Raw genomic sequence first — 24,119 nt, 5'->3', positions numbered from 1 at the left:
TGCTGAAAATGTGAAAGGTGGCGTGAAATAAAGGGACAGAAACAATTGGAATCGGGGGAGGAAAATCTTCAAATTCAGCAAGAAAGATAAACTCATTCTTTATGTTTTCAAGGTGTGGTGGAGCTGAGGAGGGTAAAGAAAAAACACTTGCTATTTCTTGTGGTAAAGTGATCTGTGGCTTCTGTGCTGAGATGCTAAAGACCGCCTTCAGATTGAGTGATTCATTAATAAGACTCAAAGAATGCAGAAAAGCCATTCTCATCTTGGATATGGTTGATTATGGCGAAGGTTCCAATTCAAACCAGCAAAGGCACAAGTGGTTGAGGCTAGGGTGGGCTAGGTCAGAGGTGTGATTCCAGCCCCTTTCTAGTGAATCATGAAAATTATTGACTTCTTCCCACAGCATGATGTGGCAAGATGCGTGGTACAATGATGTCTTAGTTCTGTTTCTTCTAACAACTCAGACAAAAGCAGCTTAAGAGTGAAAGGGTTTATATGGCTCTTAGTTCTTGGTTACTTTCCACCACTGCAAAGAAGTCAAGGTGGCAGGAAGTCAAAGTGACTGTTCACATCCGCAGTCAAGAGCAGAGAGAATGAGTGTGTGCTCACTAGTGCTCAGCTTGATCCCTGCATCTCATTGAAATGAAAGTCCAGCCCTTAAAAGTGTGGTCCACATTCAGGGTGCATATTCTTGTCTCGAATAATTCTATTAAAATCCCTTACACATTCTCAGGAAAACCCAGTCTCAACAATTTCTCACTGAGATTTCCTTCCACATGATTCTAAACTGCATCAAGTTGATAATTAAGACTAAAAACTATCAAGAAGTGCACATGAACTTTAGGGCCTTGTCACACAGACATGGAACATCCATGGACTCATTATTTTTCAGTCTCTGAAATGGACAATCCAGTGCAGTGTGGTCCAGGGCACCAAGTGCATACCAGTAGGCATTGGCATCATGGCCAGCATATACTCTTGGGTACAGCCATAGGTATCTCTTTTATTTGACATTTAAAAAAATTTTTTTTATTAATTTATTCTTGTTACATCTCAATGTTTATCCCATCCCTTGTATCCTTCCATTCTTCCCTCCCCCCTATTTTCCCATTATTACCCTCTCCTATGACTGTTCCTGAGGGGGACTACCTCCCCCTGTATATGCTCATAGGGTATCAAGTCTCTTCTTGGCAACCTGATGTCCTTCCTCTGAGTGCCACCAGGTCTCCCCCTCCAGGGGACATGGTCAAATGTGAGGCACCAGAGTACGTGAGAAAGTCATATCTCACCCTCCACTCAACTGTGGAGAATGTTCTGACCGTTGGCTAGATCTGGGTAGGGGGACATTTTTTTTTTTATCAGGAAGATCAGAGGTGCTCTAGTTTTATTCTGTTGCTGTGGTAAAACACTTTGACCAAAAGCAACCTAGGGAGGGAAATTACTTACTTGAGGTAAAATTCCAGGTCACACTCCACCACTGAGGGAAGTCAAGGCAGAAACTTGAAGGCAGGCCTACTTCTATTTCACACAGCACTATCTTCAACCAAGAAACTCAGTTTGCAACTAAAGGAGTACCACAGGAACCATGGAGGATGCTGCTTACTGGCTGGCTGGCAGGCAGACAAATACCTAATTGGTTTCTTACATACTTCAAGATCAACCATATAGAGACGACACGTCTCACAGTGGGCTACATCAACCAATATGACATTTATCTTAGTCAGTGTTCTATTGGGACTTGATTACAGTCTAAGAGGTTTAGTCTGGTTTTTTGTTGTTGTTGTTTTGTTTTTTTGTTTTTATTTTTAGTCTGTTTTAATCATGGTGTGGTGGCATGCAGGCAGACATGGCACTGGAGAGAGAGCTGAGAGCTCTACATCTGGTCCTGCAGGCAACAGGACACACGCACGCACACACACACACACACACACACACACACACACACACACACACACACACACACACACACACACACACACACCACACTGGGCCTGGCTTGGGCCCCAAAGCCCATCCCCAGTGACATACTTTCTCCAATAAGACCACACCTCCTAATCCTTTCAAATAGGGCCACTCCCTGATGAACAAGTCTTAAATCTACAAGCCTATGGGGGCCATGATCATTCAAACCACCACAACATCCCTTCTCCCAAAATCTAGCAGGCCAGTCTGATCTGGGCAATCCCTCAATTAAGACTCCTTTAGATAAGTCGAGGCTGTGTCAAGTTAATGGTTAAAGCCAAGCAGAATAGAGGTCATAGCTTACAAGGTAAGCAAAGCCCAGTTTTTTATTTGGGGTGTATAGGCTTTTTGCATTCTTTGCTCTCTGAATTAACCTCTTTACTCCAAGTTTGGGAATGAAACAGTTTCCTACAGGATAGGTTTGTTTCTGGGTCTAATATCCCCAACCATCAACTCCTAAGACTATAATTATACTTCCATGCTGCCTTAGTGGATACTGTGTCTCTTTACAAACCAAAGACAGACATTGAATTAAGGATTATTTTCCTGAATGAAGGTGGATTTGGCAGGACATCAAAGCCTTGGTGAAAACACAGAGAAACAGCAAAATACTTTATTTCCTATTACTTTAACTGAAACTAAGACTGGATAATTTATAAAATGTGGAAGTTTATGTAAGCTACTGGTTCTGGAAGTGGGAGTCTAACTCCAGGCAAGTTCCATCTAATTAGGTGACATTTTTGTACTGGTTCATAACATGGTAGATGCCAGAAGCGGAGGGAGGGCATTCATAAGAAAAATGGAGACAAACGTTATTACTAAGCTACAAATAAGGCATGATTCTATATGAGTCTCTACCTTCATTACTGAAGCAGCTTTCACCAGGCTCCATTCCCAATACTGCTTCATTGAGAAGATAGGGTTCCAGCAAGGACATTTTGGGAGAGACCATGAAGCCACTCACATAAAAACATTATTCTAGTTAAAGTCTGTTTCTTCTTTGTCCAAGAAAGACAGAACTAACTTTTTCTAACTTGAAAGAATTGCTTTTCAATAGGGGAAAGAAATCCAAGTACAGGTATTCTTTTTTAGTGCTTTATATTTCTTATTCTTAATTCTTTTAAAAGTATTTACTTTTATTTTATGTGTAAGAGTGCTTTTCCTGTGCACCATGTGTGTGCAGTGCCCGTGGAGGCCAGAAGAGGGTGCCAGATAATCTGAAACTGGAGTTACAGATTGTTGTGAGCTGCCATGTAGATGCTAGGACATGAACCCAAGTCCTCTGGAAGAGCTGACAATGCTCATAACTTTTGAGCGATCTCTCTAGCTTCTAATTCTCTCTTTAAGATTAAAAAAGTTCATTCCTCAAGAATTTTGTACAAATGTACAGCATATTTTGAACACAACTCTTCTCTACTCCCCCCCCAAATCCATACCAGAACCACCTATATTGACCCCCTTTTCCAACTTCATAGACCACTGATTCCAATCAGTGCTTTATCCTTGGTAGCACTGATGTAGGGCCTTCTACTGGATTACAGGCAACCTACCAAGTGCCAATTCCATGAAAAACACTTGACTTCCCATGCCAGGAGGCTTCACATGCTTTTTTCAGCTAGGGATGGAGCTATGAACCTCTCCCAAACATGCTGGAGTTTTGACTGGCTTGATCTTACACCAGTATTGTGCAGGTAAGCACAGCCATTATGAATTCACAAGTCCTTTCAAACCCAGAGGACCTGTAGGGCTATCTGTTGGAAGTTTGGCATCCTAACATGGGTTGATTCTCAGGAGAGAACTAATTGTCCCTATCCCAGAAGCATTTTCCCATCCATTATCTGCAGCTGCTGACTCTTGAAGTCTTTCTACATGCCTTTCCATGATGTTCTCTGGGGCATGTGGAGAGGGATCATGATATCATTGTCTGATTTAGGACTGAGTAGTCCTCAGGGCAAGTGTGTTTGGAGACACAATCATGTTAGAACATATGGGGGGGGGGGAGGTTCAAGGTCTATGCAATCTATTTATAGTCACCACTGAGGCATTTATAGTCAGAGATTAGAAACAGCCCTTGATTCCAAGCCATGCATGCTAGTGCACACATTTGATTCCAGCACTTGGGAGGCAGAGGTAAATGGATCTGTAAGTCTAAGGGTAGTCTGGCCTATAGAGCAGGTTCCAGGACAGCCAACCCTACAAAGAGAAACCATGCCTCCACAAAATAAAACCAACAAAGCATAAACAAAACAACCAGCCAGCCAACAACCAACCAACCAACCAACGAACCAATCAAAATCAACTAACATTTCAAACATACAACAAACATTGGAACCCCTAGAACCTTTCCCAAAGACTCCAGTATTCAGATCAATTTCAGTCTTGAGATCTGCTAAATCCTGTCTTGTGTTCAAAGGTCTCCATCCTCAGAGAGTGCCGTGTATAAAAGGGCCATGGCATGTCAATAGGTCAAAGTGTTTTCTTAAACATTCTTGGCGCCTCCCTCCTCTGACCTAGCTTCTTTAGTAAGTTTCTGTGTTAGATTCCCATTGCTGTGACAATGATAGTTTATTTTGACTCAAATATTTGAAGGATTACATTCATGATTGGTTAACTTCATTGTTTTGGGACAATAGTGAAGCAGATTCGGGCTTACCAGTCTCTTTTGAGGCACACCTCTGATGACACAAAGACCTCCCCTCCATTAAGCCACACCTCATAAAATTATGTCACCTCCCAATGTGCCAAAAGAGGGACCAAACTTTTACTAAATGGGCCTTTTGGGGGATATGCTAGATCAAATTACAGTAGAATGAATTTAATTGTCAATCTTAATGTCTGTGCTGTTTAAGAAATTGTCTTTGCTGCTCATGTGTTCAAGACTATATTCCCTACTTTCTCCTCTGTGAGGTTCAGTGTGTCTGGTTTTATATTGCAGTCTTTGATCCACTTGGCCTTGAGTTTTGTACAGCATAATATATATGAATCTATTTGCATTTTTCTACATGCAGACAACCAGTTTGACTAGCACAATTTGTTGAAGATGCTTTCTTTCTTCCAGTGTGTATTCCTGGCTTCTTTATAAAAAAATTATGTACACATAGGTATGTATGTGGGTTTATGTCTAGGTCTTTGATTCAATTCCATTGATCAACATGCCTGTTTTTATGACAATACCCTGTGGCTTTTATTACTATAGCTCTGGAGTGAAGCTTGAAATCAGGCATGGTGATATCTTCAGCAGTTCCTTTGTTGTTCAGTATTGTTTTAGTTATCCTGGGAAGACTTGTGCTGTAATTCTGATGGAGATTAAATTTAAACTGTAGATTACCTTATAGTGTCAGTTCAGGACTTTTATGAGTCAGCCATGATTATAAGCAATCTCAATTTAAAATTATATATATTGAGATAATAATATAATTACATCATTTCCTCCTTCTCTTTTCTTCCCTTAAACCCTTTCAAGTACTTGCTTTCTCTTTCCCTCCCTCCCTCCTTCTCTCTGTCTCTGTCTCTCTCTAATTCATGGATTCCTTTTCTTTAATTATTGTTATACATGAAAAATTATGTCCTAAAATCCTCAGGTCACCTGAGAAACTCCAGACAGGAAAGTTGACATGTGATAATGTCTATAGACTCCAGGCAAGAAGCTGAACATACTTGGTACTTACAACTTTGATAATTGAAAGGGAGTCGATCTACAGATGGAATAAATCTTCCATCCAAAGGTTCCCTTTTCTGTCCTATTAAATACCCAAGCCCCTTGTATGCCCCATTGATGGTCTCTACTCCTTCAGGGAGACTGCTGCCTTTCACTTTGATAGTAAAGGACATTCTAATTTTGTTAAGGTTGATCTTTTTTTTTTTCTTATGTTTTTACATCACCTTGATCAATTCCATCTAGCAACACACACACACACACACACACACACACACACACACACACAGAGTCCTCAATATATAAATACATCCTGCTCAGTCAATATAATGTTACTTTTGTATATTTTTAGGGCTGGCCATTTGGTTATCGAATCCCAAATGGTGTCTCCTCTCCTGTGAAAGACAATTTCTCCTACTCTCAGCATTCCTTAGTTGCTTGTAGTTCTTTGTCTGAGGTTGAGGCTTCACAAGGTTTCCTCACTTCCACATTATCATGTCTATTGGTATCATTATTGTTTAGGTCATGTTTAGGCAGCCATGTTGGTGAGACTTCATGGGTGCAGCTTTGTTGACATTTCTAGGAGACACAATCTTAGTGAAAACTCCTTTGTTCTCTGGTTTTTATAGTTTTTCTGCCTCACTTTCCACAATGACCCCTGAGCCTTAGATGCAGGAGTTATCCTGTAGATGCATCATTTGGGACTAGTCTCCACAACTTTGCGTTTTGATTGATTGTGGTTTTTGGCAATGGTCCCTGTTTGTTGCAAAAAGAAGGGATGAGGGATGGGAACTACACTTATCTGTGAATATAAGAATAAATATTTAGAATATATTTAGAAATTATACCCAATTCAAGAATTGTTTAAACTCTTTCAGAAATTAGGAACAGCAAGGCTCAATGAATTCTTCCTTTTGAATGTTTTTCCCTACAGTAATGTTACTAGATTTGTAAGCCCTACCATGTCTCTCAGGATGCTCATGTGCTCAGGAATTATAATAATAATTGTTGTAAGTGCTTTCAATAGAATTTCTTTCTTTTCTTTCTTTTTTGTATTCTTAGTGTATGTAGTGTTATTACGTGGAGCAATGACTTTCTGATCTTTTATGTTTAACATTCAGAATGCCTCCTGTATATAAATGGCCATTTATTTACCTAAGTTTGGCAACTGTTATAATTTTATTGAATATACTTATTTGCCTTTAACATGGAATTTTCTTCCTCCTTCTATTCCATTATTCATAAATTTGATTTCCTAGGACTGTGGAAGTGGCTCAATCTATAAAGTTCTTGCCACACAACATGATGAAAGGAGGTCAACATCACAGAACTCATAAAAAGCTGGGGGAATGGATACATATGTGTAGTCTCAGCTCTGGGAAGAAAAAAACAGATGGCCTTCTGGAGATGGCAAGGCAGCCAATCTAGACAAACTAGGAAGATCCAGATTCACTGAGAGACCATATCTCAAAAAATAAGATGAAGAGAGACTGAAAAAGATGTCAATCTCTGGCTTCCACACATGTACATGGCATGCGCGCGCACACACACACACACCACAGACATACAAAAAACACACAGACACAGATCACACACACAACACACACACACACACACATACGTGTACCTCACCCTTCTATAAATTTGGTCCTTTCATGATGTCTCTTAAATCCTTTAGGTACTGTTTATATTTTCTTATTTAATTTTTTACTTTGAAGACTTTAATTTATTTACCTTATTGTCAATTTCTCAGTTGTTCTTCTGCTTCACCCATTTTACTAGTGAAATTTTACAAATTAAAGTTTGATTTCTTGAGATTTTCATTTCCAAAATTTAAATTTGATATTTTCCCAAATATTAAGTCTCTCTTACATCCTGTATTGGCTTTCTTATGTCATTTAATTCTATTTATATTCTCTTAAAAATATATGTGTTATTAATTTATTCATATTACATCTAAATTGTTATCCATATTTTCTTTAAACCAATTCAGGAGTTTATAAACCATTCACTTTGGTTTTTTAAACACTTTTATAATCATTCTTTTGAATTCTTTGTCTGGGATTTAATAAGACTCATTATCATTGGGATCTATCATTGCAGAGTTGGTGATTTTGGAATAATTCTGTTGCTTCTTTCCTTGATTTCTTGTGTTTTGACATTTGTGTTCCAGATGAAGGGGAAAGGGAATCATGAGGGACCTCTCCTAACTGAGGAGCTTTTGGGAATTTTTGGTTGCTGAGGGAGAGAGAGTGAGATATTCTTTTTCATGCATGTGGCTGCTGGTAGGTTGCCCATGTTCCTACATATGGCCCCACACCAGCGCACATACTGGCAGCACTAATAGGACTCAGTGGGTTTGAGAAAATTAAAGAGGAGATGATACTGGGAGTAGGCCATGTTGGTGGGGGTTGGAGGAAAGTTCAAAGAGTAAAATGTGTGTGTGTGTGTGTGTGTGTGTGTGTGTGTGTGTGTGTGTGTGTGTAAGAATATAGCATTAGAATACAGATAAGAACCCAATATCTGAAGTAGGCCTTTTCTCTCACAGATGCTACAAGACACCCTACTGAGGGCATTGTCTATGAATCTTTAGCTAACAGATTTCCAGGTAGAAATAAACTTACATCAGAGGTACTGGTGGCTACATGTTCTTCTCTCCAACTTTTACCATGCTTCCTGCTTGGGAATCAGAAAGTCTTAATGCAGACATGTGCTATGAGCACCCCCTTCATCAGAGAAAATTACCTCTTCCTCATAGAGAGAGTTATAATAAAGCTCGTAGAATCTGCAACAGGGGCCATAATACCCTCTTCAGAGCTACTGCCATGCGTCTGTCTCTGGTGCTAGGGCTTGAACTCTTCTCAAAGTAATGCTGTTTTCTTCTTGCCTGTCAGCTCATGATATTAGCAACTCTTCTAATAAATCCCTTAACCCAACAATTTGTCACAGTCCCCTTTAAACCCACATCTGAGACATTTCATACATGATCACATATGAGTTGTATGCATGAAATTATCAAAGGTAAAATAAAAACAATGCAAATCTTATTTCTGGAAAATGTATCAGTACATTAGATGATGGTGTGTGTGTGTGTGTGTGTGTGTGTGTGTGTGTGTGTGTGTGTTTAATTTTTCACTGACTTGATCCTTATAGGGATCCTGCTATGGACCCTTTACCAAGAAGCACCATTTTCCTGAGAAGTTTTCTCAAGGCTTTCTGCATGTCCTTGTTCCTCAGGCTGTAGATGAAGGGGTTCATCATGGGAGTGACCACTGTGTACATCAATGAGGCAATTAGACTCATTCTGGAAGACGATGTGCTTGCAGAGCTAAGGTAGACCCCAAGACCATTGCTACAGAACAAGAAGATCACCAAGAGGTGAGAAGCACAGGTGGAAAAGGCTTTGTACTTGCCTCCAGCTGATGGAATTCTTAGGATGGTGCAGAAAATCTGAGAGTAAGACAATAGAATCCCAGAGAAAGGGAAGCCAGCTATGACTATAGCTATAGAATATATTCACAATGTTATTGACAAGGGTGTCAGAACAGGCGAGCTTCAGGACTTCAGGAAGATCACAGAAAAAGTGCGGGATTTCCATGTTTGTACAGAAGGATAGCCTTAACACAGTCAAGGTTTCAGGCAGGGAACTCATGACACTGATTAGCCAGGACCCAAGAGCCAGCCTCACACAGAAGGAAGAATTCATGATGACTACGTAGTGCAGGGGGTGGCAGATGGCTACGAAGCGGTCATAGGCCATCACTGTTAGGAGTAAATTGTCCAGGCAACCAAACACAATGAAAAAAAAAATATCTGCGTGATGCAGCCTGTGAAGGGAATGAGTTTGCTTTGTGTACAGATGTTCAGCAGAGTCTTTGGGATAGTGGTGGAGATGAAGGCGATATCAGCTAAGGACAGGATGGGGAGGAAGAAGTACATGGGCTTGTGCAGGTGGCAGTTTGGTACGATAGCTGGGATGATGAGCAAGTTGCCTGTGATGGTGACAAAGTGCATGGAAAGAAGCAACCCAAAGAAGAAAGACCGAAGGTCAGAGTCTCCTGTGAATCCCAGGAGGAGAAAGTTTCTGCCTCCTGTTTGGTTTTCTTTCTCCATAAGACTTCTGGGGTTATCTAAAAGGAGGGAAAACACAGCACAAATTCATCTCAGGTGGATTCTGCCAAATAGCGGCAATACATTTTACTAAAATCTAAGGTATTATCTTGGCATTGTAGCACATACCTTTAATCCCAGCCCTTCGAAGGCAGAATCAGGCAGATCTTTTTGAGTTCAAGGCCAGTCTGATCTACAAAGAATGAGACCTTTCTCAAAACACCAAAACTAAAAAACAAAACACAAGGAAAAAATACACACAAAGACCTAAGTATCATGCTAGTGAGATGACTCTGTTTAAAGGCCCTTTCTGCAAAGACTGATGACCTGATTTTAATTTCTAGTACATGCATGGTCTAAGAAAAGAGCCAACTCTTACAAGTTGTCTTTTGGCATCTACATATATGCCTTGACATATGTGTGCGCACACACACACGCACAGAATAAATGAATAAATGTGGGAGCTGGATAGATGGCTCAGCCGTTAAAGGTTCATGACTTCTTCTGCAGAGGACCTGTATTTAGTTCACAGTACACATGTGGAGGAGCTCAAAACCACCTGCAACACTAGTTCTAGTAGATCTGATGCCCTCTTCTAGTGCTAGAACTTGCACTCATGTGTAAACACACACACACACACACACACACACACACACACTCAACAATATGCATGCTTAAAGATAACTATAAAAATCTTTAAAATAAATATAACAAAAATTTAAAGGCAGCACTTAAACAAAATATCTTGGGGTAATCAGGTAGCCATTTATTGTGGGTAATCATTTAATATCTGGCTGGCAATTTGTCATTATCATTGTCACCTAAAAAAGTTGCATGTAGATGAATGGTTGTCATGGTGTTCGCTGGAACAGCTTCAGCATCTACTTGTTAGAGATTGGCATTTGGGAGCCCTTCATACCAACTGAGTTCCATGCATTTTGTGGAGCCAGCGATCTGATCTGTGTTTTACAAATCCCCCTGGGGGTTCTGATGTCCACTCATATATGAAGATCACAGCTCTGGTGTCTCTAAGCAATCATACCTCATCAGTATCCCTGATGGCAACTTTGGTATGTTCTGTCTACTGAATGTGTGAATGGAAATCTCCTGAGTCTATGCTGATTTGTATATCATTGGAAATCTTTGTTTTATCAAGGTGCTTTCTCTGTGTTTGTAATTTGTGCACGTCCTGCATTCTGGTTTTTGTGTGAGCCTGGCCACAAGTATTAATACCACTTTTCATGTAATCACTGCTTAGATTTTCTTTATATTGTAGATTTTGTTATATAAATTCTAATCAATATGAGTTTTAAGCATGAAGACTTCATGCTTAAAGTCTTAAATTCATTTTTATGATGTGACTACTGTTGAGTACTTTTGTCAGTTTTGGGAGGAAGGTTCTAGGCATTGCTGTTCCGTCACTGAGTTACATCCCCAGCCCTCTGATTTTTTTTCTACATGTAAGCTGTTTATTAAATCCTGTCCATTTTGAACATTTATACCAGTTCCTGGTTTTTATACTACAAATACAGTTTAGATTAATTAGAATTTAAAACTTTCTTTTCTTATGACAATCTGTGGGAACACCTTGTGAGTTGTCGAAAGTTCACATATACAAAACAAACAATAAGAATAAAGTAAATTTAAAATTAAACATATTGTTTTTTAACCTTATCAATAAGTTACTCTAAATAATCACATATATTTTATTGGTGAACATATTACAAGACAATTTTATATAATTAAAAATTTGTGGGCCAGTAAGTGGCTCAGTAGGTAAAGGCATTTGTCACTAAGCCTGATGTTCTGCATTCAAACACTGAGACCTGAGTCATAGCAGAGAACAAAGTTCTGCAAGTTGTGTTGTGACCTCCACATATATACTGTGAACTATTTGAAAAAAAGTTTAAATTTATTATATTTCATCAAATTTATAATTTAATTCTGAAAATGTTGGTGTTATTATTGTGTTAAAACTCTTGTTAAAATAACAGACAAGTCTCTCTTGAAATAAACATATTTTTTTAGAAAAAGTATTTAAAGATTTTTAATACACAAGTTATACTTATTACTTGTTAATAGTGTCTTAGTATAGTTCAAAGTTGACATCGTTATGGATGGATGACAATTCCTCTATAATACATTCTTTACTAGTGCAACAAAACAAAAAAAATATGTGAAGTAAACTTCAAACCCCTACCCAAGTCTAACCAATGGATAGGGCATTCTTTACAGTTGAGTGGAGAGAAGGGATTGACTTTCACACGAACTCTGGTGCCTCATATTTGACCATGTCCCCTGGATGGGGAGGCCTGGTGGCACTCAGAGGAAGGAAGAGACTTGATACCCTATGAGCATATACAGGGGGAGGAGGTCCCCCTCAGTCACAGTCATAGGGGAGGGGAGTAAGGAGAAAATGGGAGGGAGGGAAGAATGGGAGGATACAAGGGATGGGATAACAATTGAGATGTAATATGAATAAATTAATAAAATGTATTTAAAAATAAGATACTAATAATAAGTAAAAAAATAAAATTTATGTTTTGATGAGGTGTATTAATTTGTTTTTGGGATTTCTTATTAATTTACTAGTTTTTGTTGAAATTCATCACAATCAAGGGTATAGAGATGGCTCAGAGAGGTAAGAACACACACTGCTCTTTCAGGGCATGGGGATTTAGTCCCCTGCCTTTTAGCACATAGGCCCACAACTGCCTATAACTTCAGAATGAGAGGCAGGAGTCCAGTTCCCTTCTCTGGCTTTCACAGGCAGTACGCTTACACAAACACAGGGTCACACACACAATTGTAAGAAAAAACCAGAAACACAACATTCTCCATATTGCACTATCATTTCTCCTTCAGGTACTATTATAGTCATTTGAAATTCCAAGAACATTGTCAATATTCCTGATGAGATATGGAGTTGCTAGCTTTCTTCTCTATTTCAAAGGAACATAATTGTAGAATTGCACAATATCACATGATGTTCACTTTCAGGTTAAGTTGTATGCTATGTAATTTTATCACATGTATTCGCATCTCTCATTAATATTTTAGAAAGCTTTAGCAAATGTATGACTAAGTGTTGACAAATGACTATTTAGATGATAGCACACTAAATCCAATTCCATATTCTCAAACTCCAAACATTAGATGTAGAACAGGCTGATGACTTGAGCTACTTTAGGAAAATATGAATACATAAATAATATAAATGGAAACAGACATGTATAATCTTTGAGAATAGAAATGCCGTCTGAATAATGTCTTTGATAAATAGAAGTAAATTTCAGTAGCCAGAATGACAAACTAAAGAATTACAAGTGAGGAAATGTAGTACAGATATTTCACATCTAAAAACTCTGATTCTGTTATATTTGATTCATATTCAAAAATCTAATATGTTTTGTCTATGAAACCTTAATTGTAAGTCATAGAAGCATCAATGTTTTATTGGAAAAGGACAGAGAAGATTAAGGATTTATAAAAGGAAAGTTAAATATTTGTGATAAATATTTGAAGTTTGTCAAGCATGCATGAATGTACGAGGGTGTGTGTGTGTGTGTGTGTGTGTGTGTGTTTGTGTACGGTGCTTGTGTGCCGTGGTGCCTATCAATTTTGGCCTTACATTTTGTTGTTACAAGGTATATTATCTGCTGCTGCATACACCAGCCTAGCTGGGCTGCAAGCTTCTTGGGATTCCTCTGTCTTGGCTGCCTATATTAGAATTAAACATGATTTCTAGACCATTCTGTTGCATCAGGTGTTTACATGTGTTTTGATTCTGAAATCAGTCTTTTTTTTTTGCTGTTTTTCAGGTTTTTTTTTTTTTTTTGAGATATTGTTTCTTGGTATAGCCTTGGCTGTCCTGGAACTCACTCTGTAGACTAGGCTGAACTTGAATTCAGAGAACTGCCAGCCTTTGCCTCTTGAGTGTTGGGATTAAAGACATGGACCACCATACCTGGCTTAAATTTTTGTTTATTATTATTATTATTTGTGTGTGTGTGTATGGTGTATGTGGTTGTGGTTGTGTGCAGAAGTGTGACATGCAGTGCATGTAGAGGTCAGAGGACAACATTTAGGTTGTTATGATGATACAGCAAGTGCTTATCACCTGAGCCATCTCCCCAGACAGTGACATTTTTGATAGAGAATGAAAGCAATTTAATGTCTTCAGACAAATGACAGATGATGGAGAAAAACACTTTGAGAGATTCAGAGAGCTAAGAGAAGAGGAACTTGCATTGGGAAGGTGAGAACTATTTGAATGAGATTCTAGAAGGGGGAGGAAACAAGATGGAGGTGAAGAGTAAGAGAAACTGAGAAAGACACAGGAGCTGAGTGCATGGAACATTTCAGGTGAACAGATGCCCATCATTGCCCTGCACCCTTTTGGGCCCCAAGCTTCACCCTTTGAGAACTCTAACTCTGTACCTGCTACCCATCAGGGGCTCCAACAGTGGTATGCTATCTGCGTCCTCTTTTTTATGCTAGTGGCAGAAGTTCAGCTGAGCTCCAAGGCAAGGCAGGGAGGTGACATCAAATGGTAAGTCCCTTTTGAGGGTGCAGTTGAGCTCACGGATTCCTTGGACTGTTGCCCCGTATGTGGGAGGATCAGTGGGAAAAAGCCTTTCGGTGCCTCTCTGTTGAATTCCCACAGCATCTCATTAGATTAATTGTTCCATTATCACCATATTCTCTGAAGAGATTATTTCACATAAATTAAGAAAATACGTAGAAAGTTTTTCTGTATCTTGAAGAGTGTTTTGTTTGTCAGGTACATCTATCTTTGCCCCTGGACACTTTGCTCGTGATGCCCTTTCTCTCGGGACGGATCTTCACTTTGAAATTACCTTTTCCTGTTCATGTCAATCCATGTACATTTCAATGCGTGGGATGGAAATTTATCTGTCAAGAATATCAGCAGGCATGGTTCCCAGCCCACATGAGCCCTGAGTGCTACATGTGGAACTGGGGACAGTGATCAGATTCTCTTTACCTAGAAGCATTGCAATGACTTTGTCACTGCATTTTAGTTTTAAAAATATTATAATTTATTCAGATTACATCCTGAATGCAATCCTCTTGGATGAATCTTCCTGTTCCCACCCTCCCTCCCTCTTCTGCCCTATTCCACACCCCTAGACCACTGACAGAGGGGACCTCCTCCCCCACCACATGGCCACAGCATATCAAATCTTATCTGGATAGCTTGCTTCCCCTTCCTCTGAGTGCCTATGGGTCTCCCCACCAACGGGAAGTGAATAAATTGGGGGCACCTGACTTCATGTCAGAGGCAGTCCCCACTCTCCCCACAACTGTGAAGAATGAGCTGTCCACTGGCTAGATCTGAATAGAGGGTCTAGGTTTGCTGCATGCATTGTCTTTGGTTGGTGCAATAGTTTGTGCATGACCCCCTGGGTCCAGACCTTCTAGCCTTGATGGTCTCCTTGTGGGGTTCCTGAACCCTCTGGGTCCTTTCATCCCCCCTTCTTACATACCCCTCTCAGCACTCCATCTGGAGTCTAGCAGCTAATCCCAGCATCTGTCTAGATCCCCTGTTAGGGAGAGTCTCTCAGAAGACATCTATGTTGGGCTAATAGCCACTTATAAGAGAGTATATACCATGTATATCTTTCTGGGTCTGGGTAACCTTGCTCAGGATGATCTTCTTTAGTTCTATCCATTTGCCTGAAATTTTCAGGATTTCCTTGTTTCTAACAGTGTAAAATCTACCACAATTTCTTTATCCATTCTTCAGTTAAGGGACATCTAGGTTGTTTGCAGATTCTGGCTAATACAAATAAGGCTGCTATGAACATAGCTGAGCAAATGTCCTTGTTGTATGGTAGAGCATCTTTTGGGTATATGCCAAGGAGAGGTATAGCTGGGTCTTGAGGTAGCACCATTCCAATTTTCTGAGGAAGGACCATATTAATTTCCAAAGTGGTTGTACAAGTTTGCACTCCTACCACCAATGGAGGAGTGTACATCTTTCTCCACATCTTCACCAGCATGTACTGTCACTTGAGTTTTTGATCTTACATTCTGATAGGTAGAAGTTGGAATCTGAGAGTCTTTTTGATTTGCATTTCCCTGATGACTAAGGACATTGAGCATATCTTTAAGTGTTTCTCAGCCATTCCATATTCCTCTGTTGAGAATTCTCTGTTTAGCTTTGAACCCCATTTTTCACTGGGCATTTGGTTTGGTGGTGTTTAATTTCTGAGTTCTTTATATATTTTAGATATTAGCCCTTTGTCAGATGTAGGGTTGGTGAAGATCTTTTCCAAGTCTGTAGGCTGTTGTTTTGTTGTGTTGATAGTGCCCTTTGCCTTACTGAAACTATTCAGTTTCGTGAGGTCCCATTTATTTAATTGTTAACCTTAGAGCCTGGGTGGTTAGTGTTCTGTTCGAGAAGTTGTCTCCTGTGCCAGTGAGTTCCAGGTTCTTCCCCACTTTCTCTTCTAACAGATTTTTGTGTATCTGGTTTTATGTTGAGGTCTTTAATCCACTTGGACTTGAGTTTTCTGCATGGAGATAAATATGGGTCTACTTGCATTTTTCTACATGTAGCCATCCAGTTAGACTAGCACCATTTGTTGAAGATGCTATCTTTTTTCCATTATATGGCTTCTTTGTCAAAACTCAAGTGTCCATAGGTGAGTGGGTTTATTTCTGGGTCTTCAATTTGACTCCATTGACCAGCCAGCCTATTTCTATGCCATACCATGCTGTTTTAATTACTGTTGTTCTGTAGTACAGATTGAGATCAGGGATGGAGATTCCTCTGGAGAATCTTTTATTGTACAGGATTGCTTTAGCTATTCTGGATTTTTTGTTTCCCATATAAGGTTGAGAATTGATCTCTCAATATCTTTAAAAACTGTGGAAGTATTTTGATAGGGATTGCCTTGAATCTGTAAATTGCTTTTGGTTAAATGGCCATTTTTACTATGTTGATTCTACTGATCCATGAACAAAAGAGATCTTTCCATCTTCTGATATCTTCTTTAATTTCCCTCTTAAGATGCTTGACTTTTTTTTTTTTTTTCATACAAGTCTTTCACTTGCCTGGTGAGAGTTACACCTAGGTACTTTATATTATTTGTGGCTATTGTGAAGGTTTTTTGCTGTGCTAAAGTGAAGTTATCTATTTCCTGTGTGTAGTTAGCCTCTTTGGGTTATGTTTTTCCTTATACTGTCTTCTATAGGGCTGGATTTGTGGATAGGTGCTGTTTAAATTTGTTTTTGTCATAGAATGTCTTGTTTTCTCCATCTACAGCTATTTAAATTTTTGCTGGGTATAGTAGTCTGGACTGGCACCTATGGTCTCTTAGTGTTTGAAAAACCTCTGTCCAGGCCCTTTTGGCTTTTATGGTCTCTGCTCAAAAGTTGGGTGTGATTATGATAAGTTTGCTATTTTATCTTACTTGGCATTTTTCCCTTGCTGATTTTAATATTTTTTCTTTGTTCTGTATATTTTGTGTTTTGATTATTATGTGGCAGTGGGATTTTCTTTTCTGGTCTACTCTCTTTAGTGTTCTGTAGGCCTCTTATATGTTTATATGCATCTCTTTCTTTAAATCGGGGAGTTCTTTTTCATCTATGATTTTGTTGAAAATATTTTCTAGGCCTTGGAGCCAGATATCTTTTCTTTTCCCAGTTTCTACTATCTTCAGGTTTCGTCTTTTCATGGTGTCCTTGACTTCTTGTATATTTTGTGTGAGGAATTTTTTAGATTTAACACATTTTCTTTGATGATTGCATCAAATTCTTCCATTGTCTCTTCTAGACCTATTCTTTCCTCCATCTCTTGTATTCATTTGTCAATGTTTGCCTTTGAAGTTCCTATTTTCTTCTCTATATTCTCTCTTCCAGGGTTTCCTCTGTTTCCATTTTCACCTTCTGATCTTGTACCACTTTATTGATATCCTTCACCTGATTGTATTTTCCTGAATTTCTTGCAGTGATTTCTTTTTTTCATCTCTATATGACTCTTTAAGATCTTACATCTGTTTGGCTCTATCTTCCTGTTTTTGTTTTCAGATTTTATTTCCTCCATTATCGTCTTCATTATGAAGGATTTGAAGTAATTTTCTTGTGCTTCAGTTGTGTTTGAGTGTCTATGGCTGATTGATTTGGGATCATTTGGTTCTGAAGAAGTCATATTGTTTTTGCTTTTGTTTTTTTTGTGTTTTCATGCTGGCCTTAGTCATCCTGCTGTTTCTGACATTGGGTGGTAGTTTCTGGTGTCCTTCACTGGCCATGAAGAGCAGTTTGTAGGTGAGTGGCTATAGGTTAAGATCCCTCAACCATGGGTATCAGGGAACCCTTCTGTGGATCAGGCAGGTGCTGTGGGTTCAGATCTGCAAATTCTCTGGAGATTTGCAGGTGACCTGAGGTCAGATCTACACAAGTTCCACAATATAAAGTCTCCTCTGGGTAAGAAGGCTCAGGCACTGACACCTTGTGGCCCACTTCTTTGTCAGAGACATAGAGGGAGGATGCTGTGTGCCTGCCGGTGTGAGGTTAAGGTTTGAGGACCCCTCTTGTCCCTGTGCCTGTGCCTTCTTGGACCTGGGAACTCTCTGTGGATTGGCCTGAGATCAGATTGACCTGTGCTCCACATCTTGGAGTCTCCCCTGGGTTAGCAGACCCAAATGATGGTGCCCTGCAGCCCACAGTTCACTCTGAGACAGTGTGGCTGTGCAGCATGCTGTCTTGGTTATGGCTGGTTTTGGAGACTGCATCAATGCCCACCTGGGTCTGGCAGCCTTCTGTGGATTGGCTGGGTGATCTGAGGTCAGACCCACCTGTGCTCCACACCTTGGGTCCCCTGATCTAGGAAACCCATATGGTGGTGCCCTGCAGCCCATAGTTCAGTCTAAGACAGAGTTGATGACTTAGAATACAGATGAAGCTCACAGGCAGGCATCTAGACCCTGGGGCCTAAGCACTTGCCTGCAGGGATCCAGGGACTCTTCTGTGGACCAGCTTGATGGCCTGAGGCCAGACACACATACTGTGAACCCCTCTCATCCAGGGTACTCCAGCTGTGGTGCTTTATAGGTCCCCACCTGGTCCCTCAGCTCAGTCCTGCTGGTGGAAGGCTTTCTGATAACCACTGGGCTAGTCACAACTCTATAAGAATATCAGGATATCATTAGGAATCATTTCATGGATATTTTCCACCAGTTATATTTGGATCTATCCTAGGTTACTGAACTATCCAGCCTCTGGGTTCTGACCCTCCAGGCAGTGTCAGTGGTGAGCTCTCCCTCTTGGCATAAGTCTCAAATTGTATCCGTCATTTGTTGGCCACTCTCATAATGTTTGCATCACCTTTGCCCCAGCACATCCTGTTGGCAAGACAAGCTATAGATTGAAGGTTATGTGGCTGGGCTGGTGTCCCAGTCCCTCCATTGGAAGTCTTGTCTGGTTACAGGAGATGGTCAGTTCAGGCTCTGTATCCCCCATTGCTAGGGGTGTAGGTTCTTGGGAGTTTCCACTGCACTAGGTTTTTGGCTCATCAGAGATGGCCACAATTCCAGTTGTTCCTCTCAGTAGTCTCTCCCTCTATCCTCCACCAACCTTATCCACCCTGTTTCACCTCCTCCACCCACAGTGTATGTCTATTCTATTTCCTCTTTCTAGGGAGACTCACATGTTCTTCCTTGAGACCTCCTTGCTACTTAGCTTTTCTGGGTCTATGGATTGTAGCATGGCTATCTTTTAATTTACAGCTATTATTCACTTATAAGTGAGTATATACCATGTTTGTGTTCCTGTGTCTGGTTACCTCACTCTGGATGATTTTTTTTTTTTAGTTCCATCCATTTGCCTGCAAATTTCATGTTTTTTCCTTCCAAAACTATTTTTATTTATTTCATTCTTCTCCCATATATTATATCCCAACTGCAGTTTCCCTCCCCCCTCTTGCCAGCTTTCCCCCTATAGCTCCTCTCCCCCAAATGCAACCCCCTCTATCTCCCTTCAGAAAAGAACAGTCCTCCCAGGGACATCAACCAAACACAGCATAACAAGCTACAATAATACCAGGCACATGCCATCATACCAAGACTGGACAAAGGCAACCCAGTAGGAGGAAAAAGGTCCCATAAGTAGGCAAAAGAGTGAGGGGAAGTCCTTGATCCAACGGTTGGGATTCTCACAAGAACAACAAGCTACTCAGCTCTGAATATGTATGTAGAGGATCTAGGTCTGACCCTTAAGTCCTCTGATCTCTGCGAGTCGCCACGAGTCCCCGTGAGTTGATTCCGTGGTCTGTGTTCTTGTGTTGCATCTCTGAGCCCTTTGGTTCCTCCAATCCTTCCTTATCCTCCTTCATATTACAGATGGTTGTGAGCCACCATGTGGTTGCTGTGAATTGAACTCAGGTGTCCTGGAAGAGCAGTCAGTGCTCTTAACCTCTGAGCCATCTCTATAGCCTTTCTTTTGGTTTTTCCAAGATAGAGTTTCTCTGTGTAGCCTTGGTTGGACTGGACTCTCTTTGTAGACCAGGCTGGCCTTGAACTCACAGCGATACCCCTGCCTCTGCCTCCCGAGTGCTGGAATTAAAGGCATGCACCACCACACCGAGCTCCTTATCTTCCTTCATAAGATTCCTTAGCTTTGCCTAATGTTTGGCTGTGGTACTCTGCATCCGCTCTCATCAGTTACCATATGAAGTCTCTCTAGTCTCTTCAGTGATGATTCTGCTAGGCTCTGGTCTCAGAACAATCTGCAGGCAGGACAAACTAGGTCGATGGTTTTGTGGCTGAGTTGGCTTCCCAATCCCTCCACTTGAGGACTTACTTGGTTACAGAAGATGGCTTGTTCAGACTCTGTATCTCCCATTACTAAGAGCCTTCAGTAGGGTTACTCTCAAAGACTCCAAAGAGTTTTCAATGCTCTAGGTTTCCACCTTGTCATGAGATGCCCCCAATTCCATTTGTTTCTCTCAGTATTTTAGCCTTCCCCCAACCTGATCTCTCCTATTCCCAACCCTATCTACCCCAGTTCATCCTGAAGTCTGTTCTATTTCCCCTTCCCAGGGAGGTCTTTGTATACCTACTTCAGCCCTCCATGTTACTTAGTGTCTCTGGGTCTGTGGACAGTAGTGTGAATGTCTTTTACTCTATAGCTAAGATCCACTTATAAGTGAGTGCATACCATGTGTGTCTTTCTGAGTCTGGGATACCTCACTCGGGATGATCTTTTCTAGTTCCATCCATTTGCCTACAAATTTCATGATGTAATTGTGTAATAGCTGAGTAACACTCTTGTATAAATGCATGGCATTTTCATTATCTATTCCTCGGTTGCTTCCAGTGTCTGGAACTTACAAGTAAAGCTTCTATGAACATCACCGAGCAAGCATCCTTGTAGTAGGATGGGGGTGTATTTTGGGTATATGCCCAAGAGTGGTATAGCTGGATCTTGGGACAGAGTAATTCTCAATTTTCAGAGGAACCACCATATTGATTCCCAAAGTGGATGTGCAAGTTTTTATGCCCACCAATAGTGGAGGACTGTTTCTCCTACTCTACATTCTTGTCAGCATGAGCTGTCATTTGTGTTACTGATCTTAGCCATTCTGACAGGAGTTAGATGGAATCTCAAAGTCATTTTGACTTGCATTTCCTTGATGACTAAGGATGTTGAACATTTCTTTCAGCATTTCTTGGCCATTTGAGATTCGTATGTTGAGAATTTTTTGTCTAAAGTGGTACCTCATTTTTAAATTGGATTATTTTGTTTGTTGATGCATAGTTTCTTGGTTTCTTTGAATAAAAATACTATACATCATGTTGGCTCTGATTCCTTATTGATTCTACTTTCTTAAGGATTTATTAAAGGCATGTACCTCCCTTACAACCTGACTACTGAACCTCCAGGTTGGGTCCATGGACAGTGCAGCTTCTTCTGTCTGATAGATGATCTGTTAGACTCCTAAGAATTACAGCAGGGGAATTGCCCCATGGAACTGATACCCAGAAGGTTTCATTCTTGTTCTCCTTAATCTCCTTTCCCTCCTATTTAGGGTAGTCGGGTTGTAAGGAAGGTACATGCCTTTAATAAACCCCTAAGTAGAATCCTGAAGGAGTCAGAGGCAACAATTTTGCCTATTAGCCCTCTGTCAGATGTGGGGTGGGTGAAAATCTTTTTCCACTCTGTGAGCTTCTCAGTTTCCTGAGGTCTCGTTTATTAACTTTTGGATCTTAGTGCCTGTGCTGTTGGTGTTCTGTTCTGAAAGTTGTCCCCTATGTCAAGACTATTCCCCACATCCTCTTCTATCAGATTCAATGCATTTGGTTTTATGCCAAGGTCTTTGACCCACTTGCACTTGAGTTTTGAGCAGGGTGATAGATATGGACCTATTTGTATTCTACACACTGACATACAGTTTGACCAGCACCATTTGTTAAAGATGCTTTCTTTCTTTCCTCTAGTGTAATTTTGTCTTCTTTGTAAAAAATTGGGTGTCCATAGGTATGTAAACTTACTTCTGGTTCTTTGATTCAATTCCATTGATCCACCTCTCAGTTTTCGTGCCAGTACCATGTAGTTTTACTAGCTCTGTAGTAGAGCCTGAAATCATGGATTGTGATAACTCTAGAGATTCTTTTATTCTACAGGATTGTATTAGCTATCCTGGATTTTTTTTTGTTTTGCCATATGAAGTTGAATGTTATTCTTTCAAGGCCTGTAAAGAATTGCATTGGACTTTTCATGGGGATTGCATTGAATCTATAGATTACTTTTGGTAGGATGGCCCTTTTTACAAGATCTCACATGAGCATGTGAGATCTTTCCATCTTCTGATATCTTCTCCAATTTATTTCTTCAAAGACTTGAAGTTATCATCATAGAGGTCTTTTACTTGCTTGGTTAGAGTTACAACAAAATATTTTATATTACTTATGGCTATTATGAAGGATGTTGTTTCCCTGACTTTTTTTTTCCAGCCTATTTATTGTCTGTATATAGGATGGCTACTTTTTTTTTTTTTTTTTTTGGCATGGTAATCTTATATCTAGCCACTTGTGTTTATCAACTCTAGGAGTTCCTTGGTGGAATTTTTTGAGTTACTTACATATGCTATTATATAATCTGAAAATATTGATACTTTAACCTCTTCCTTTTCAGTTTGTGTCCCCCTTGACCTCCTTTAATTGTCTTATTGCTCTAATTAGAGCTTCAAGTATTATATTGAATAGATATGAAAAGAGTGGACAGCTGTGTTTTGTTTCTGGTTTTAGTGGAACTGCTTTATGTTTTCTCCACTTAATTTGATATTGGCTATTGGCTTGCCATATATTGCCTTTAAGATGGTTAGCTATGTGCTTTGTAGCCCTTATCTTTCCAAGATTTTTATTGTGAAGGGGTATTGTCAAAGGCTTTTTCAGCATTTAATGAGATGATCATATGGTAGTTATCTTGCAGTTTGGAGTAACTGGTGGACTAAATTAAATGGTGGATTAAAATGACAGATTTTCCTATGTTAAACAGTCCTTGCATCTCTGGAATGACGTCTATTCAACCATGGTGGATGGTCTTTGCATGTGTTCTTAAATTTGGTTTTCGAGTATTTTATTGTGTTTTGTATTAATGTTCAGGAGGGAAATTGGTCTGTTATTTTCTTTCTTTGTTGAGTCTTTGTGTGGTTTGGGTATCAGGATGACTGTGTCCTCATAAAATGAATTTGGCAATGTTCTTCCTGATTCTATTTTGTTGAATAATTTCAGGAGTACTGGTATTAGCTCTCTTTTGGAAGTCTGGTAGAATTCTGTGTTAAAACCATCTGGCCCTGTGATATTCTTGCTTGGGAGAGTTTTTATGACTGCTTCTATTTCACTGTGTGTTAATGGTCTATTTAAATTGTTTATTTGCCCTTCATTTAACTTTGATAAGTCATATATATCAAGAAATTGGTCCATTTCTTTAATATTTCTTAATTTTGTGGGGTACAGGTTTTTAAAGTGTGAGTCAATGATTCTTTGGATTTCTTTGATGTCTATTGTTGTGTCTTCCTTTTTATTTCTGATTTTGTTGACTTGGATATTCTTTGTCTGCCTTTTAGTTAGTTTGGCGAAGGATTTGTTTATTTTATTGATTTTCTCAAAGAACCAAACTTTTGTTTCATTGATTTATTGTGTTGTTCTTTGTTTTAATTTTACTGATTTTTAGCCCTGAGTTTGATTATTTTATATTGCCTTCTCCTCTTGGGTGGGTTTGTTATTTTTCTTCTGGAACTTCCAGGCGTGATGTTATGTTGCTAGCCTGAGATCTCTCAAGCTTCTTTCTAAAATTTATTTTATTTTCTTATTTCCAAAAACTTTTTATTGATTTTTTTTCATGGACATCACATCATACATCTCAG

General features: G+C 39.7%; 1 pseudogene; it reads right to left on the bottom strand.

Moving 5' to 3' along the window:
* Positions 1–8,764: 8,764 nt before the first annotated feature.
* Positions 8,765–9,730, bottom strand: LOC127210542 (olfactory receptor 7C2-like; annotated as a pseudogene).
* Between the last annotated feature and the right edge of the window lie 14,389 nt (positions 9,731–24,119).

Source organism: Acomys russatus, chromosome 28 (assembly GCF_903995435.1).
Source record: "Acomys russatus chromosome 28, mAcoRus1.1, whole genome shotgun sequence".
NCBI classification, from domain to species: domain Eukaryota; kingdom Metazoa; phylum Chordata; class Mammalia; order Rodentia; family Muridae; genus Acomys; species Acomys russatus.
This window is presented reverse-complemented; position numbering and strand designations above follow the sequence as displayed.